Here is an 18,176-nt window from a genome sequence, read left to right on the forward strand (position 1 = left end):
TTTTTTTTTTTTTTTCCCCTAGGTTAGCTGGAGATTTAATACAAACAGAATAGCAGAATGGTTGAGGTAGGAAAGAACCTCTGGAGATCATCTAGTCCAACCCCCTGGCTCTAGCAGGGTCACCACAAGCACATTGCACAGGATCATGTCCAGGTGCATTTTGAATATCTTCAGAATAAGACTTGAATATCTTCAGAAGAAGATACTCAATATATTGAATATATAATACATTGAATATATAATATATTATATATATACACACACATATGTATTATATAGAATATATAATATATTGAATATCTTCAGAAGACTCCACAACCTCTCTGGGCAGCCTGTGCCAGTGCTCTGTCACCCTCACAGTAAAATAATTTTTTTCCTCATATTCAGATGAACTTCCTCTGTTTCAGTTCATGCCCATTGCTTCTCATCCTGTTGCACCACCAAAAAGAATCTGTCCTGACTCTTGTGACACCCTCCTTAAGATATCTATGTACATTGATAAGATTGCCTCAGTCTTCTCTTCTAGGATAAGCAGGCTAGTTATGTGTCATCAGCAAACTTGCTGAGGGTGTGCTCTATCCCTTCATTGAGGTCGCTGATGAATAAATTGAACAAGACCGGACCCAGAACTGACCCCTGGGGGACATCTACAGGTCTTCAACTAGACTGCAGTGCTGATTACAACCCTCTGAGCCCTGCCTGCAAATCTATATTACAAGTAGGTATATTTTAGAAAGTATACAACAACATATTAATACCTATATATGCAGAATATATAATAGATGTTAACATGCCAGTATTGGAAGCATTTAATCTCCTTTGCTAGATATCTCTGGACCCAATCCCAACATACTTCACCGAGCAGTGTCATGCTGCCTAATTAGTCCAACTAAAATCAATGTGGAAGAGGCATTTAATGGGATAAAAGCATCAGAAAGCAGCATTTGGACACTGCAGGTAATTTTAACTAATTCTCTGTAATTTATACACTTAATTCACAAGTTACCTTGTGCAAAGCAATATGATTAAGACATTCACTTGTGACACGTATGTTTCATTTAGAAAGAGAGTACTACAAATGGAGGTCTTACTAGAGGGGTGAGGTCTTTGCTTCCTTCATCTGAGTAGAGAAAGAGAGGGGCACAACTGAAATTGCTAAGATCATGAATGAAACATTATTTCACATGAGTATTTCTGAACCTGCCATCAACCGATGGTTAAAATAGCTTGAGTTACAGGTTGCAGCCTGGAGAGAATCTATGATTATTGTGCATAACTGGACATTTTTTAGATCTCTAGCATTAGCTTAAAGATGCTAGATAAGTGCAGCTGATCTACATTGATTGTTTTGCCTCTGGTATTCCACAGGCTTCAGAGATGGTAAATTCAATTATGAAATTGAAAAATTCTTTAAGTAAGACTTCCTATTAAGAAATGCTCAGTGTTAGTCACAGGCACATAATTTTCATTTACACATGCATTTCCTCCTTACGTGTAGGTACAGTTGCATTTAGCAGGATAAGGGAGAACTATGTTCAAACTCTTAATTACAGGCAATAATTTCCCACAAGTTTAGTCACTCCCACTTCAACACAGTTTAACTGCAGAACAAAACATTGCTTGCAGTTAATGTGGTGTAGGTGAAAGTGGTACCAGGGCCTCAGCTGCATGTTTTCATTCTACTTTCTTAAAATGTAATTTTCTTAATATGGTACCACTTATTCATTGATTCTACTATGCCAGAGACTAAGCAAGCATTCAAATGAACTGGAGGACACATAGTCAGATCCTCAGGCTCCCACAGTGAAAAAAACAACAAGTTCTGTGATAGGCATTTGCAGGGAAAATGAAGTGACCTGCTGGGAGGTTTAACCCTAGCAGTAATTTTATATATTGGTAAGATTACAAGAAATCTTCTCACTGTGTCTGTAAGAACATGTTTTAGTAAAGTGTCCTTGCATAACAAGGCAGTTGAGTCAATTTCTGGAGATACTGTTTATTAACAGCTTCTTCTTCAGATACTTATGACTTTTTTATTTCCTTTGGCCCCAAATAATTTGTATTTGCTTGCAAGTTAAGAGCCATTCTACTAAAAACAAATAATTTCTGTGTATATTTCAAAATGATCTTCAAAACACAAAACATTGTCATGGATGCCTGAAGACAGAATGGTGTCCTCATAAAAATGCAAATTATTCCAATTATAATAGCAATCAGAGTCACAGAGAGCAAGGGATTTCTCAATTATAGCTCTTGTGTGGCATTCAACACTCCCACAGAGGCATAGCAGAGAAAAACACAACAATTTAAATAATATGGATGTCCATTCCCTTTACAATTCCTAATGGCATGAATATTATTTAAAGACTTTGAAATGAGTATCTCTCATGCTGAATGAGCATAAGTTGTAAGTGAAGCTTTTGATTGGAGCTCATTTAAATATACTGCATATAATTTTCAGAAAAATTTTACAAGTCAGACACAGATATTGAAAATTATCACAAGCAGTATGTGACAGCTAGGTCCTAACCTCAATTACTCTTTCAATAGCAGGAAAAGATCACAGTTTTTTCAAGACATAAAAAAATCACAGGCCAAATATTACTTAGTTCCTACTCTTTGGACAAACAATCCAGGACTGATAATTAAGGCTAGTAATAGTTACCTCAGTCTAAATACTAGGTATCATCTCTGGATCTCAAAGCACTCCACAAGAGAAATCCAGACTTTACAGATGAGAAAATAGAGACACTGTGAAGGAACAGATTTACTTACTGGCATTTAGTATGCTAGAATGGGGACCTAAACAGGACCTAAACCCACATTTCCCACATGCTAGTCTGATGCACTGTTCCTCTTCATATGGCTTTCCTTCAAGCTCAGATCTAATCCACATTTTAGGCTACATGGAAGTAGCGTCAAGATTACTGTAATTTATCTGTCCACCTTAAGGTAGACAGGCTGCATCACCTGTGAGAATCCTAATCCAGGGCCTAAGAATTTTTCAGATATAAAAAAAGCTGGTCTTATCTTTTGCATACACTAGCCCAACATACATACAACTATGGTAGTAGCTTTACTCCACCAGCTACTACCAGTTAAGTGCAATTTATTGGACAGATATTCTAGCTGAAAAATAATTGCCTCTAAATATACTTTTAAAAGTATATTTAAAAGTAAAAATACTTTTGGATGCTGTTTACAAAGACTCTATTGTTCAGTGCAGAATCTGGATGTAATTTTTTTTTTTTTCCACTTACAGTCTTTGGAAAAATTTTAATATTGTAGAAAAATTAAGTAAGATTTATGTTAGCAGGGTCTCCTCTCTCTCATACTTTGTGGTACACAAGTAGCATTCAGGTCAAGAGGTTGCCAGAAGTTACATATTAACTCCCAAAGTTCAGCTTTGACTACAGACAGGTTTTTCAAATAAACAAATAAGTCCATCTATCAGAAGGAAAATGACATTCCTAGAAAGCATAGTTATAGTTTAGCCTGCTAAGAGGACAGCTGATGTTCAGGAGGTAAATGTTAATATTTATTGTTTTTAAAGATGCGGTAAACTGCAGAATTAGAACTTCATTACAGCCTGCACCAAAGTTATGTGAATTGCTATGTGTTTTTGTATTAAATTATGAACACTGCGTTTCTCACAATATCTGCATGCCCAATGACAACAGAAAACAGTGGACTGAAAAAGGACTGAAAAAGGTAAGGACATCTCCTTTCTGAAAGTGAAACAATTTATGGGGAAATAAGCTAATAATTTCAAATTAGATTTATTTTAAACCATTTTATAATAAATAGAATCGTATAGGAATTCATTTATAATTAACTTTTCCCCATTTTCAAAACAAGTTTCCCTCTAAAACATTTCTTGTGGAGTGGTGACTAAGAAGGTTTATGAACACTCTGTATTTGACAAAAAATAGAAAAGAATGAATTGTACCTATCACTAGACCCAGCGTTCACAGATATCTTGTACTTAGAAGTGAATTATCACATTATTTTTTGTGTGTGATTTATAAACACCTATATCAATATACATGAAGTTATATTTTAAAAATACTGGTAAAGAAAATAACATATTTTTCCTCTTCTTCCAGGAGAAATTTCAGTATAGTACATCTTTTTTATTACTGGGTGACCTCTTTTTTTTTTTTTTTTTTTTTTTTTTTTTTTTTTTTTTCCCTCCATTTGCTGCACACATCTTTAAAATGAGTAAAGACTAAGCATATTTTTGGCAGAATTTGTCATACACAATTCTCAGACCAGTTCTCATACAGTTGGAAACATAAGCTTGTTTCCAGAAGCCTGAATTGTCCTTTTTTTTCCCTCTACACAGTTTTCTTCTGCCAGCATAGCCATGAGCCTGATTTCTGTTCATCATTCTTTAGCCTGAGATCTTCATTAAAACAAAAAATAAGAAAAACAGAAAGAACAAAACAGTCTTTGAAAAGGTATAATAACTAAGTTCAGAAAATTTTCTATGATACCCAATCCTCTGCCCACAGTTTGAGATTTATATCCATTTTCCCCTCCCACAGGTATGTGCATCTTACCCCCTGGGGGCTGCACGTATGGAATGAGATTCACAAACTGCTTCCAACAAGAAATCCAGTCTGTTCTCCACCACATACGGAAGGCACTAAAATCCTGTCCAGAAGTATTCCTCACATTTTAATGCTTACACTCCCATCTGTGATGGCATACCTTTTCCTCCCTGACATCTATTTTATTTGATTATCTGTGAAATGATTTGTTTTATGAAAGCTGAATGCAGCATCTGAGCAGTACACTTCACACAGTGTGTACAAGATGCACAGAATACATGTTAGAACATATATTAGGCATTTATATAGATATGCTAAATATAATATATAAATATAATATAATATAAGAAAAATCTTTAGGGATAAGGATGGAAGACATGTGAGGTACTGAAGGAAATTCAGAAAAAGAATGGGAGAAGAATATGAGGAAGAAGATCCTGACAGCAGTCCCTCAGGATTTAAACATGGTCCCTTCAGATGCAAGAAAGAGCATGTAAGTGACGAATATTTATTATATAGAAGTATTGAAAAGATAGGTTGGCAAATAAATAAATAAATAAATAAAAATGTTACTGTCAGATGTTCTATATTGAGAACTCTTTAAAACTTTTAAATTTTTTTCTAAGGGTCGTATCTATGATGAAACCGGTTTCTTAAATATGTAGTAGGGGAAAAATGGAGAAAGACCCCTTAAGCAAACTTATCTAACCCATCTGAGCTATTTTTAAACCATCATTGCTAATTATAACCAACAATACTTTAGCAATAAGAGATTCTAAGGAGGGATTACATAAACTTTCTTCCCCCTTGCTAAGCAAAGCATTACAACAAGAAAGACCCCTTCTAAGGATTGCTCCAGTAAAGTCCCACTACAGGTCATTGTTTCTAGTGGCAAACAAGTCCATGCAGGTAGCACAGACAAGTCAGCTGAAGAATAAACATACCAAGGTTGGGATAACGTACTCTGATAGCTTAAAACCTACTAAGCCAATGGCAACTGGTAATGCAGACTGAACCTTCACAGCAAGAATAAGTGTTGCTGTCATGGGCACAACAATTCTACTGCCTCTGTAAATTGGGATCCCCAAGCGCCATAAAAATCATCCATTCAGAAGTTTTTGATTTAATTGCTGTTTGTGAATCTGATCGTCTGGTTCAAAGCTTCTCAAATAATGCAGAAATAATTATGGGCAAGAAGCAAAAGGCCAAAACTTCCAGGTGCAGGTCAGGAAAAAACACCACAAAGATCTCTCTCAAACTTAAGACTTCATAAGCAGGGATGTTATTACTCAGTAAAAAAAATAATATTAAAAAAAAGTTAGCAATGTCACAGCTGTAAAATCCAACACATTCCCTTCGTGTTATCATGCTTTACACTCTACTAACATTCACAGAAAGAGGCTTATTTTTATTAGGGAAAATTAGCCCTCAGAAACAGTTGCAGTATTAAGTTTTCAAGTATATTTTATAACATTAAGTAACTTGCATATTTTCAGACACATACTGTTGTGGTTTTCTCCTCAGGGCTATTATCCTCGAATAATGTAAAAGTCTTTTGCCTTAAAACCTGTCAAAAGGTTTACATTTCAATTAATAGCCTATTTTACCCACAGGAAGCAAACATTTGAATATTAAATTTCTGCAGTGTGCTTCCAAGCAGCTTGCAGGTTGGTTGAAACTTTTTGAAAACCACTGTATCAAAAATATTTAGTCTAAAATAAGCACATCAAGAATGCAATGCCAATTTTTAATTTTTATTTTTTTTTAAGATTTTGAAGAAAAACACAATGCCTATTTGCCTTTGCACCCTACTTCATGGAAATTCAATTATATGTTTTCACTACTTGTTTATCTGTCTATTGACACAATCACTGTATTCACAAACACAAGTGTGTGTAAACACAAGTCGTCAATGTAACTTGCTGCATATCATAGCAGTTTGTTTAAGAAATGCCAAAGCATTTTCTTTTATGTTAAATTGCAGTCATTTTGCTCTTTGAATGATCCTATCAGTTAGAATCTTCATATTATCTTCTTTATTTAAAACAAGAAAATAATCATATATGTAAATAAAGCATCAGCATTTCCAGTCGTACATCGTTATTTCAAGTGTGCATTTTAGGAGGTGCTTTTGGTGTGGGGAAGGAGAGGATTTGAAAACAAACAAAAAAAATACTTTATACTAGATCCGATGAAAGATAAACACTGTAAGGTTGGAGATTAGAATATATAAATATATAGAATAAATAAATAAATATATAAATATATAGAATATATAAAATCATTGAATTTCTAGCTGCTAAGAATTCTGCAGGCAGAATTTCCCTAGTTCCCTGAACAGAAGAAACTATGGGATATTCAAGGCTTAAGGTAGCTAAAACACGTGATCCATGACTAAATGAAGGCATTAATTGAAACATAAACCTTTAATCTTATAGAAACTTCATCTGCATTCTCCATCTGTATCCTTTAACTTCTGTGTGGATAGCTTCAAACTAGGCTGTGTCAGCTGACCAACCTACATGAACACACTGATTGGTCAGCACTGTGTATACGGCTGAGATCACCGCTATCCATAGCAGTATCTTCCTTTTATCTAAACCACTAATCTATGTTCTTCAAGTCTTGTGGAAATAATTGTCCTTAAGATTTTACCTGATGATAAATATTGTTGAACCTAATCACATATTCAAGAGTAACTGTAGGAAAGGAAAAAAGAGGAAATGGAAAGAAAAGTCTATGATTTCCACCTGCCTTGCCCTCTCTGCACCTCACAGCCTTGAATGATAAAGGGATTAAACAGATAAACAAATTTCTAACAGAATACAGAGCTGCATATAAAAGCATTATTTCAACAGGCTTTGAATCAAACTCCTACAGACAGTTTAATATGCATTATATCTAAGCCATTTATCCAAAGAAATGCCCAGTTTTACAGAACGCTCAACAAAGACCTCATTCCTTCAAATAGAGCACTTCACCTGCATTTTACCATTTGAGAAAAATGCAAATTGGGAAACTAAAAGTCAGACAACACTACATCCAATAATAATAGTACAGGACTATTTATATCTAACCTGAATGCTTCATTTCTATAGCAATTTGAATTCAACTTACCGCATTTAACATGTTTTTCTGAATTTGCAATGCGCACATATAAGTATAGATACAAATAGCTACTTTGGAGTATTAAATTATTTCAGCCATATAAAATAAAATATGTTCTCTAGCCTGGTAGGAATTAGTACAAGAGGTGCCCTGTAGAAGACTGCACAGGAGGTAGATATCACGGTCATTATTCCCAGAAGATATTTTTATTAAATATTGCTGGTCACAGCTAGCAGTTTGCCACAGTACAGATTATTAACATTTATGTACTTATGGTCCAACAAAACTTAGACTTAAACACTTCATTAAGTTACAGGGCAAGATTCTACCAGGATGAAATACCGTGGGTACATTAGTTTGCATCCATTTAGGTCAATTAGGTGTCCGAGTCCTTAGCATCTAACTTCAGATCAGGGACTTAGAATGCCACCATTCAAACACTTTCAGACACTAAGCTAATTTCACGCACTCCAGCATACCTTGCAGTCTTGAGTGTCAATATTGGTTGTCCTTAAAATTAGCAATGGACCAGAAGTCATAAAAACAAATGTCATAGTTGTGAAATTGTTCAGCTAAAAGCTGCCTCATCATTTCCTTTTTCTAAAATGTAACTTTCTACCTGATGCTCAGATCCTGCTAGACTCTGGTTTTGCTTTCACAAGACAATTTAGTCATGACTTTCAACTCTTCCCATTTGACTAGATCTTGGAAAGGATATTTCAGTAGTGACATAGAGACTTTCACCCAGGTGGCTTGAAAACTATGTCTTTGCACTACTGATGTTAAGAACGTATGAGATGATGTCTTAGCAAGAGCTTCCTAAAGATCCACTATGAGGTAAATTTCTGAAAGAGTAAGTCAAACTCTCACAGTCAAACATTCATTTAGGATTATTTTGAGGACTGTGAACCATGGAAGGATTAAAAGCTCCAAGAATATTATGAAATCTTTTGTACCATGAAAACAGCAAGAGTTTTACTTTTGTGAACCAGAACAATGACTGGAATATTTCAACACAGTTTAACAGATCATTGCACTTACCTCTCAGGAGGCTACAGCCAAAACTGCCATAAAAATGAGTGCAAGGTTTGCTGCTATAGACTAACAAATTAAATTTGTGCCCATTTGTGACAACTCTACCACGTAATATTATATGTTGTTCAAACTAGACCTAGCTGAGAAGTAGCTTTAATTTGAAATTGACATTTCAAGAAGTCATCCCACTTTGACTAAGGGTAAAAGTAGAACGCTATGAAGATATCTGTAAAGAATCAAGAGGTAGAGAGAATATTCAATTTAGCCCATGGGTTGGAGCAACTGGACCCCAACTGAAATTTAGCCCATCTGAAATTGGCAAATGACACAGCAATGATGATAATCCAGCTATCCCACATCCTGGATGAATTCCTGCGGGTTGCTGGTAGCTCTAAGATTGTGGTCCCAGTGAGCTCTCTCAGAGTCCCACCCTGAATATCAAAATCTTTCCCAAAGTGAACAGGGCATTTGCAAAGACTTTTAAGACCACAATTTTTTAAGGGAAAAGTCATGGGGAGGAAAGGCCCCACTTACAGAGCAGTTCAAAGAAACTGACCACAAAAGGTACCTCTCCAGTAGCTTTTGAGATAGCTTTTTATTTATTTTTTCATCCTTTTTCACTGTCTAGTATGCTTTTATTCAAGGCCTGATGGAAAAAAGGGGATATTTGTTAAAAGAAAAATAGCTGTCAAAATTTACTACCAACTCCAGCTGAGAGAGCTCTCTAGGATACACATACAGTTTTTCTGAGTGACAAAATCATCTAAAGCATCACAAGAGCTGCATAGCTTGTGATATTGTGTGACTCTTTATAACTTATTTTGCAAGTTGAAGCAATCTCTGTTTATTATTAGATAATGTAAAAGTTTGTGATACTCTTTTTATTATTAGATAATGTAAAAGTTTGTGATACCAACTGAACTGGGTCTGCTGTCTGAGAAAAAAAATGAAAAAATTTCTATGCAGCTTATAGACACTGCTGACACTTTGAACATGTGTACCAACTGTCAAGAAAGAGCTCCACTTCTTCAGAAACATGATATTTTGATGAAGATTTTGACCCTACAGGACTTGAGCCTTTTAGGTGTCTCTCTAGTAACAACACAGACAGAAAAGAGCTTCTGAAAGGTTCTATATACCATCCCTTCTGTGTTTCATGACTGCCAATCCCAACTCTGACCTCAGATATGGCTGCAAAGCTGTCCACAGCAGGTACTGTACTGAAGGCTACTGAACCATTTCCACAGTTGCAGCTGGTACTTGGCATGCATTAAATGACAGATGGCCTTGATTACAAGCATCTACATAGTGCACTTTAAAAGAGACATATGCCAGTTTACTGTGCTTTGAATCTTGTTAAACACAAAAGACTCTGGGGTTCAGATATCCTCCCCAGAACATGCAGTTAAATCAAACCTTTAACAAATGAGAGCTGGAAAACTTAAAAGGACCAGTAGGTTAATAAATAAATAAAATTGCATCCCAAATCAAAGCAACGCAGCAAGCCAAACATCTGAGATTATAAAATGAAAGGGATTACTTTTTTTTTTTTTCTTCTTTTTACAGCAGAAGACTTTGAAAGAAAATGTAATAGCATAACATGATAGAAAAATGAGCTTTACTCAATTTTTAATGTGGCACCAAAACACATTTAGCCATTTTACTTTTTGACCAACTACATTCCTCAGTGCCACTTTTGCCAGAAAATCCTCACTCTTCACATTTAAACAAAGCCTTGGGAAAATAAAGAAACAACAACAACAAAAAAACATACCACCTCTGTATTTCTAAACACAGTATCTTCTAACTTTATTCTCAAAAATCTCCACCAAAAGGCATTCTTGGGCACTGGACCTGAAGTACTCTGAAGCCACTGGGTTTGGAGAACTAGTCTTACAGATACCACAACAGAAAAAATACCAAAGGCCTTTTCCCGCTTGTCTTCTGAATTCAAAAATTATTATTCTACTGTCTGGCCACATTACATAAGTTTATGTAGTTAATGATTGGAAGGTCATTGAAAGAACATTTCTAGGTTGATGTTTACATTTTCTAACATGTCTTTCAGAGAAATGTTCTAGTTTTAACATAGAAGATCAAGTAATAAATTCAGGGTGGATAACAAAGCTCTGTACAATTTAAATAGTTACTGTCACACAGAGGGACAAGTATAGGTGTGGTAGAGTGTAAGAATTTTTTTTTATACTTATTTGCAGTGACCTATAAGACAGCTGATCCATGGAAATCCCTGCTGAAGCACATCAGTAGCATATTTATACTGCAACAGGAATGTTCAGCTATGTATTAAATGTGCGAGAGAGGAACATAGAGTATAAGTAACAAACATCAATTCTTCATTAGCACATGAGCATAATGCACAGTTTACACCCTATACAATGCCACAACCCTAAAAATGTGTTCAAGTGTAGGAAGATGATGATAAAATAATCCAGTCAGTTATTCATTAAAGTGTGAAAATGGACCCCCAAACCATAAGCTTTCAATCATTTGCATGAGTAACTTCACTTCTAAGAATAATCCCAAGGAAATCAGTGAAACCACTGTACATATTCCTACCCATGAGATAAGGAACCATTTCCAGGCCCAAAGCTATACTCATTATATTGCTGAAGTGAAATGTAGGTCACAAGAAGTGGAAACATTTCTGCCAGCATTGTCATTTGGGGGTCTCCCCCTCATTCTGAATGAATATATTACTTATGGGACTCACTTTCTTCCCCCAAGAAGAGGCCAGACAACTCTACTGAAGATGTGCAATCTAGAAAAGATTTTGAATAAGTCAGAGAAGATCCTTTTTGATTCTGTTTAACTGTTCAAGCTGAAGGAACACTAAAATCTTTCACTGTCTTCCCTTAATCCTGCCGCACATTAATTTGGGAGCCCAGGAGGCAGACAGATAGGAAGCATCACTCTATTTTTATACATAATAAACACCTAAATCTATTTTTTTTTTCCCTACAGTATTTTTTCTCTAATTCCATTAGTTATAGACAGGTTGTACATTTGCCAAGAAAATTAGTACAATGCATGTTCCTTTCTATCCACATGGTCTCTAACCCAATGACTGATGCTGAAAAGAAAGTATGCAGTGTGCCTATATCAGCAGCTTTGATGCAGTGTGATACTGCTAGCTAACAGTGTTGCTTTACTCTACAGCAATTATTTGTGCTGTGCTTTAAGTACGCTATTACAGCCTAGAGTGAGACCAATTCCAAAGAGGAAAAACTTACAACACAGCAAGAACTGCCCTTGGACTACTTACCTCCAACAATTATCTTTCATTTATCTGCATTTGGTAAAAAATAAATAAGTAAATAAATAAATTACTCTACAATTGATGTGTTTCCTACTTCTTAAACTTTCTCCTTTTCCCTCTACTGTCACTTCCTGGAGAATGTCTTCAGGTGCTCCCAATTAGCAGCCTGCAATTTGTAGCTTTGCAAATTACCCTGTATTAGTACTCCCTGCTCTTCCCCAAATAGATTTTGTCTCAGCTTGAACTGGAGTGGCTGCGTTGCTCTGTTTCTGCATGCAGCTGTGAAAATCTACCCTACTGTAATTTCTTTTACTGTGTAGTTTGTGGTCGTTTTGGAATCAATGCCCTACCTGATGTAATATGTCAGCTTGACTTAAAGACTGTCACAGAACAAAGTTCTGGGTACACAGGAGAACTCATTTACTTTTCAGTGGTCAGATTATAGTCCTTATCGTGTTGCTGCTTTACTTAATGCTGTAGTTACTTGTGCTTTCAAATGCAGAGATCGCAGGCTCAATAACATTTTTCAAGGCTTTCAGCATTACTCTAGTCCAAAGCCTCCCTTGCAGAGGCCTCGGTTGGAACAATTCTTCTGCAAAGCTTTCTTTCAGATTGTCCCACCAACAACAAATTCTAGAGTCTCATTGTAGAAAGAAATTATTCTGTTCATAGATGCCAATGGTATTGCATCTCCTATTGTTTTCAGTGCGATCACACTGCCCAGAAGGTGCAGCTAGCACCTCTGTAGTCAGCAAACCTGCCTTTGTTGATGCAGGAGCCTGCATTTATGATACTTCAATGTGTGAAATGGTGCCCCTCCAGGGAAACATAAGAGATTTTATGTAGCCATTTTTCTTGTGCATGAAATCATGATTTTCTTTTTGGGAAGACTGATCAGTATGGCATCTGTTGAAAATCTTTTTTGCATGGTGCTTGACAACCTAATGTGTTGTACTTTTAGCTCACTTGGTGTGGCAATTTCATTGCAGCTTTTGCTCTAAATCGGCATGATCAGGATCACACTGGGAAAAACTACATGACAACTGTGGAAGGATTGTAGGTTTTTTTCCACTAACCTTCACTTGAATTTACCTTTATACTCTTAGACTTAAGTTAATAAGTGAACACAAAATGTTTATGAATCACCTTTGCTAGAAGAAAATTCTAGCAAAGAAAAAATGCAGAAAATTTCATAAACTTTTCGTTAGGATAAAAATAAATAAATAAATAGGCAGTGTTGCACCACGTAGCGAGCTTAAGCAACAAAATAAGGTGTGCAAAAGAAATTAACACATTCAGTGAAATTGGCAAATGGCAAATTATTTGTTCACTTCAGTGTTTTAATTGATACAGGCTGTTGCTTGACACACACATAACGCAAATGTTTCATTTTCTGCATGTTAATTTATAAATTTATAATCAAGTCTTTGCAATACTATGCTGAACAATTATTTCTTTTTATTTGAGTTTGTTTAGTCTGGAACTCTTTAAAAACCTGTCCTAAAACAATTACAACTGAAAACTTAAATGTCAGCATGAATAGCCAGAGCTAAGGATGCTTAAGCACTGACCATTTCAAAGAACATGCAGGTAGAATAATGCAGGTCGGTTAATGAACAAACAATGATGGATTGCTGAGTTTATGGATACTAAGCTGATTTTTTTTTTTTTTCCAAAATCCCCTGGAGGTTGTTTGTAGAATAAAAAAGGAAGTATTGTTCAATTGAGAAAAGAGTACATGTCTAAGAACCATATTAAATATTTTAAAGAAATATTCTTCTTCCCGCTTCAGGGACATTTGCGGTTATTTTGCTATGAAATAAAGCTTGCAAGTGTGATCAAGATGCTAGGAAATTACTACAATGCTTTCTGCCAGCTCATAATAAGCCAGCAAATTAAATATAAAGTTTAAATGAAAAGGTCATAACTCCCAACTTCATTTCATATAAGAAATGAAAACAAGCTGTCCAATGACTGTAACCTCTAACATGACATCAGATAAAAGGAGGAGAATCAAATGTAGAGAGATTTAATTTAGGGGTTAGTAGGGACTCATCATCAGTGACAGCCTTCAAGAGATTGGAAAAACAGCTACTCATATTTTCATCCCTAGCTCATATATTTTAACCTGTGCTACTTTGCCACTTCCATTCCTTAGACCTCCTTATTCCCTTCCGTGTTTTTTTTTTTTTTTTTGTATGATCTTTTCTTACTCGGGATGCCCCCTTCCAACAGACAATACAAATGGCTTCAAGATAAGCACCATAACTGACAACAAATGAGATATATTTCTCTATATAGGTATGGACACAAAAAGTCCATCCAACACAGGTTTCCCCCTCTTCCTCCATCCCTGTCATATCTATTATCTGTTAGTACTGCAATGTTTCTCTTTGCAGAATTTACTTCTATGTACAAGAAAGATCCACTGAAGTTAAGAACCGTCCCATGTCCACTAGCAAATAAACCAGGATTCAATCTAATATAAATATGAGAATAAAACCTACTTATTTTGGTCTTTCTCCATTTTACTGTATGTTCCTGAAGTATGTAGAATACTGTTTATTTATGCTTGAAATTTGTGATGCCTGAACTACCAAGGTAAAGGCTTACTGAGGGGTGATTAACCTTATCTCCCATTTTGCACACTAGCCAGTAAAAGAACAACTTGGGTTTACTTTCAAACAGGTATTTGCTCAGTGAACAAAACCCTCCCCCAGTGCTGTGGGAAATTATATTCTTTATTTCAAACTACACTGCTTTGAATAATGATCTCACTTTTTTTTTCACACTTTTCCTTTGAAATTTGTAGGCATAAGCCACGGATCACTGACAAAGGGAGAAGCTGTTTGTATAGCAGCTGGGTAGGAAATAATCATAACTGTAGGAAGATGGATAAAAAGACAAAGAATGTTCAGGATTTTTCTTTCCTATTTTATCTGTTCTGCTGAACAGGGTACTTCACAGTTACGTCTACTGTAGACCTAAAATAATTCCAAATTCATATTTTACTTTCTGCTTCAGACATCTGTCTCTACTATTAATAGATATTACAATAAATAAGGTGTCTATGTTTTGCTGAATTGCATGCTGAAATACAGTTAACTGCAGAATATGCAGAGAAACTTGATAAAGAAGTAGCTGGCTTACATTTTCTATTTCTTCCTTTATTAGCATAAATGATATACAAGAAATTGCCCTCAGGCCTATAGGCCTGAACATTTGAGTGCTGTCATTAATGATTTTGTAATAGGACTTTCCAAGAGGTAAACACTGCACCATCTGATAGCATTTCAGTGCCACTACTGAACACTAAGGAAGAGGTTATTAGGGCAAAGAGCACCTTTCTTTTCCCAAGGTGTGATTTACAAATCTGTCAGCTCTGGCTTTTAGTAATCTACCTGGTTTGGCCAGGCAATGCAGGTACAGCAAGGTGCAAGTGAGCAGGTACAACAGAAACAGCCAACCCTCTATCATCACATTAGAACAGAAGATTCTGTGAACACACCTCATTAGTTCATTGCTGCAGAGCAACATTCTATCATATTTTACTAATATCCATCTGAATTCTGAAACTTGCAGAATTTTCAAACTTTCATAGGTCTTATTATAATAGCAGGTTGAAGGTGTATCACCCATTACATTATAGACAAAAAACATATATGCCCAACATATACCAATGCATTCAACAGTGAACCCACTGACTAGGACCTGCTGCATGTGCACTGCCCAGTCTAAGTTTACTCTAAGTGCATAACTGAGAAAACAATGCCTACCAGAAAAAGTACATTTCAAGTACTCTATACTGGAAGGAAGTTAAATGGGTTAGATTTAGTATGACGTTGATTTTGAGTTGCCTTTACCCTGTACCTTAATATCAACCTCAAGTTCCACCAACAGATCAAAATATCCATCCTTGTTCTTTCTGCCTTCTCTGCCAGACAAAATTGAATGTGAATCACTATTAACTGCATCCTGGCTGAGATGTGTAATTGAGGCGATTGTGCATGACACGTATCTCAGCTGGATTTTTGTTACATTATTTAGTTTCTCCTATTTACCTTTATACTTTTTTTCAACTTCAAATATGTTTAGTGAAAGGGATTCCCATTCATCACAACATACAACGTTATAAGCAACAAAACTTATCATGGTATACAATCTATATAATTTAAGTGTAATACTTTGGTCTTTACAGTGTTGTACAGAGTTAGAATAGCTATCTGGCAGCATACCAAATATATTCTTGATTGTATTTGTAAAGAATAAGTCATAAAATTTCAAATAATTCAAACAAATATTACTATTGAGAAAGGAGATACAAATATATCACTGCCAGTTACTAGGCTTTCTAGTAGCATATAATATTTTGTATACTTCTGTGGAGGAGGTAATTTAATTCATGATAAATGTGTAGCACATTCATATTTACTTTTTGCAAGTTAAAAAACAAACACACTAAATGTACTTAAATGACTAAATTCCTAAGAAACTAACAAGTTATTTTACCTCTCTCTCAGAGAATCTTTGTTCTTTTTTCCTCTTCTGCTTTTGGGGAGGAATATGTAAATGGAAGAAGAGGATCTGACTTGTTTAAGGCTCTTTTTTTTTTTTTTTTTTTTTTTTTTTTTTTTTTTAGGAGTTTCTTTCTTTCTTTCTTTCTCTTTCTTTCTTTCTCCCCCCCCCCTTTTTTTTTTCCACTAGCAATCAAGCATTGTCCATAAAAATGAACTCAACACTCAGTGAGCCATAGAATTTTAACTGATCCAAAATTAAATCCTTACTCATCTCTCTGTGGTCCCGTCATCATTATAAGATAAATATGAGCAAAGAAAGGGCTCAATTTCTGCCTGTTTTCTATGGTACTTAGAGCAATAATGTCAGCCCAAAGACGAGCTGGCGGGGAAGAAGACCAGCCTGGCTCAACAGAGAATTGTGGCTTGATCTTAGGAGGAAAAAGAGGGTTTATAAGCTTTGGAAAAGTGGGCAGGCCACTAAGGAGGACTTTAAAGAAGTAGTGAGGCTGTGCAGGGACAAAATTAGGAAGGCCAAAGCTCATCTGGAGCTCAATCTGGCTACTGCCGTTAAAGATAACAAAAAACGTTTCTATAAATACATCAACACAAAAAGGAGGACTAAGGAGAATCTCCATCCTTTACTGGATGCGGGGGGAAACTTAGTTACAAGAGATGAGGAAAAGGCGGAGGTGCTCAATGCCTTCTTTGCCTCAGTCTTTAGCGGCAATACCGGATGTTCTCTGGATACCCAGTACCCTGAGCTGGTGGAAGGGGATGGGGAGCAGGATGTGGCCCTCATTATCCATGAAGAACTGGTTGGTGACCTACTACGGCACTTAGATGTGCACAAGTCGATGGGGCCAGATGGGATCCACCCAAGGGTACTGAGGGAACTGGCAGAGGAGCTGGCCAAGCCACTGTCCATCATTTATCAACAGTCCTGGCTATCGGGGGAGGTCCCAATCGACTGGCGGCTAGCAAACGTGACGCCCATCTACAAGAAGGGCCGGAGGGCAGACCCAGGAAACTACAGGCCTGTCAGTTTGACCTCAGTGCCAGGAAAGCTCATGGAGCAGATCCTCCTGAGAGTCATCATGCAGCACTTGAAGGGGAAGCAGGCGATCAGGCCCAGTCAGCATGGCTTTATGAAAGGCAGGTCATGCCTGACGAACCTGATCTCCTTCTATAACAGAGTGACGCGCTGGGTGGATGAGGGAAAGGCTGTGGATGCGGTCTACCTTGACTTCAGCAAGGCTTTTGACACCGTCTCCCACAGCATTCTCCTCAAGAAACTGTCTGCTCTGGGCTTGGACTGGCGCACGCTTCGTTGGGTTAGAAACTGGCTGGATAGCCGGGCCCAAAGAGTCGTGGTGAATGGAGCCAAGTCCAGTTGGAGGCCAGTCACTAGTGGCGTCCCCCAGGGCTCGGTGCTGGGGCCGGTCCTCTTTAATATCTTCATCGATGATCTGGACGAGGGCATCGAGTGCACCCTCAGTAAGTTCGCAGATGACACCAAGTTAGGTGCGTGTGTCGATCTGCTTGAGGGTAGGAAAGCTCTGCAGGAGGATCTGGATAGGCTGGACCGATGGGCTGAGGTCAACTGCATGAAGTTTAACAAGGCCAAGTGCCGGGTCCTGCACCTGGGGCGCAATAACCCCAAGCAGAGCTACAGGCTGGGAGAGGAAT

General features: G+C 36.8%; 1 protein-coding gene across 15 annotated transcripts in view; it reads right to left on the reverse strand.

The window, feature by feature from the left end:
• The window catches only part of SLITRK4 (SLIT and NTRK like family member 4), a 268,817-nt gene that overhangs the window by 87,001 nt on the left and 163,640 nt on the right, over nucleotides 1-18,176 (reverse strand). The window contains exon 1 of one of the 15 annotated variants that reach the window (XM_084535145.1): nucleotides 11,980-12,107. The exons of the other annotated variants lie outside the window; for them this stretch is intronic. The gene's annotated coding sequence lies outside the window, so the exon portion shown is untranslated. Of the gene's footprint in view, nucleotides 1-11,979; nucleotides 12,108-18,176 lie in introns of those variants that run through there. 15 annotated transcript variants of the gene reach the window in all.

Source organism: Aythya ferina, assembly GCF_964211825.1.
Source record: "Aythya ferina genome assembly, chromosome: 13".
Classification (NCBI taxonomy): Eukaryota; Metazoa; Chordata; class Aves; order Anseriformes; family Anatidae; genus Aythya; species Aythya ferina.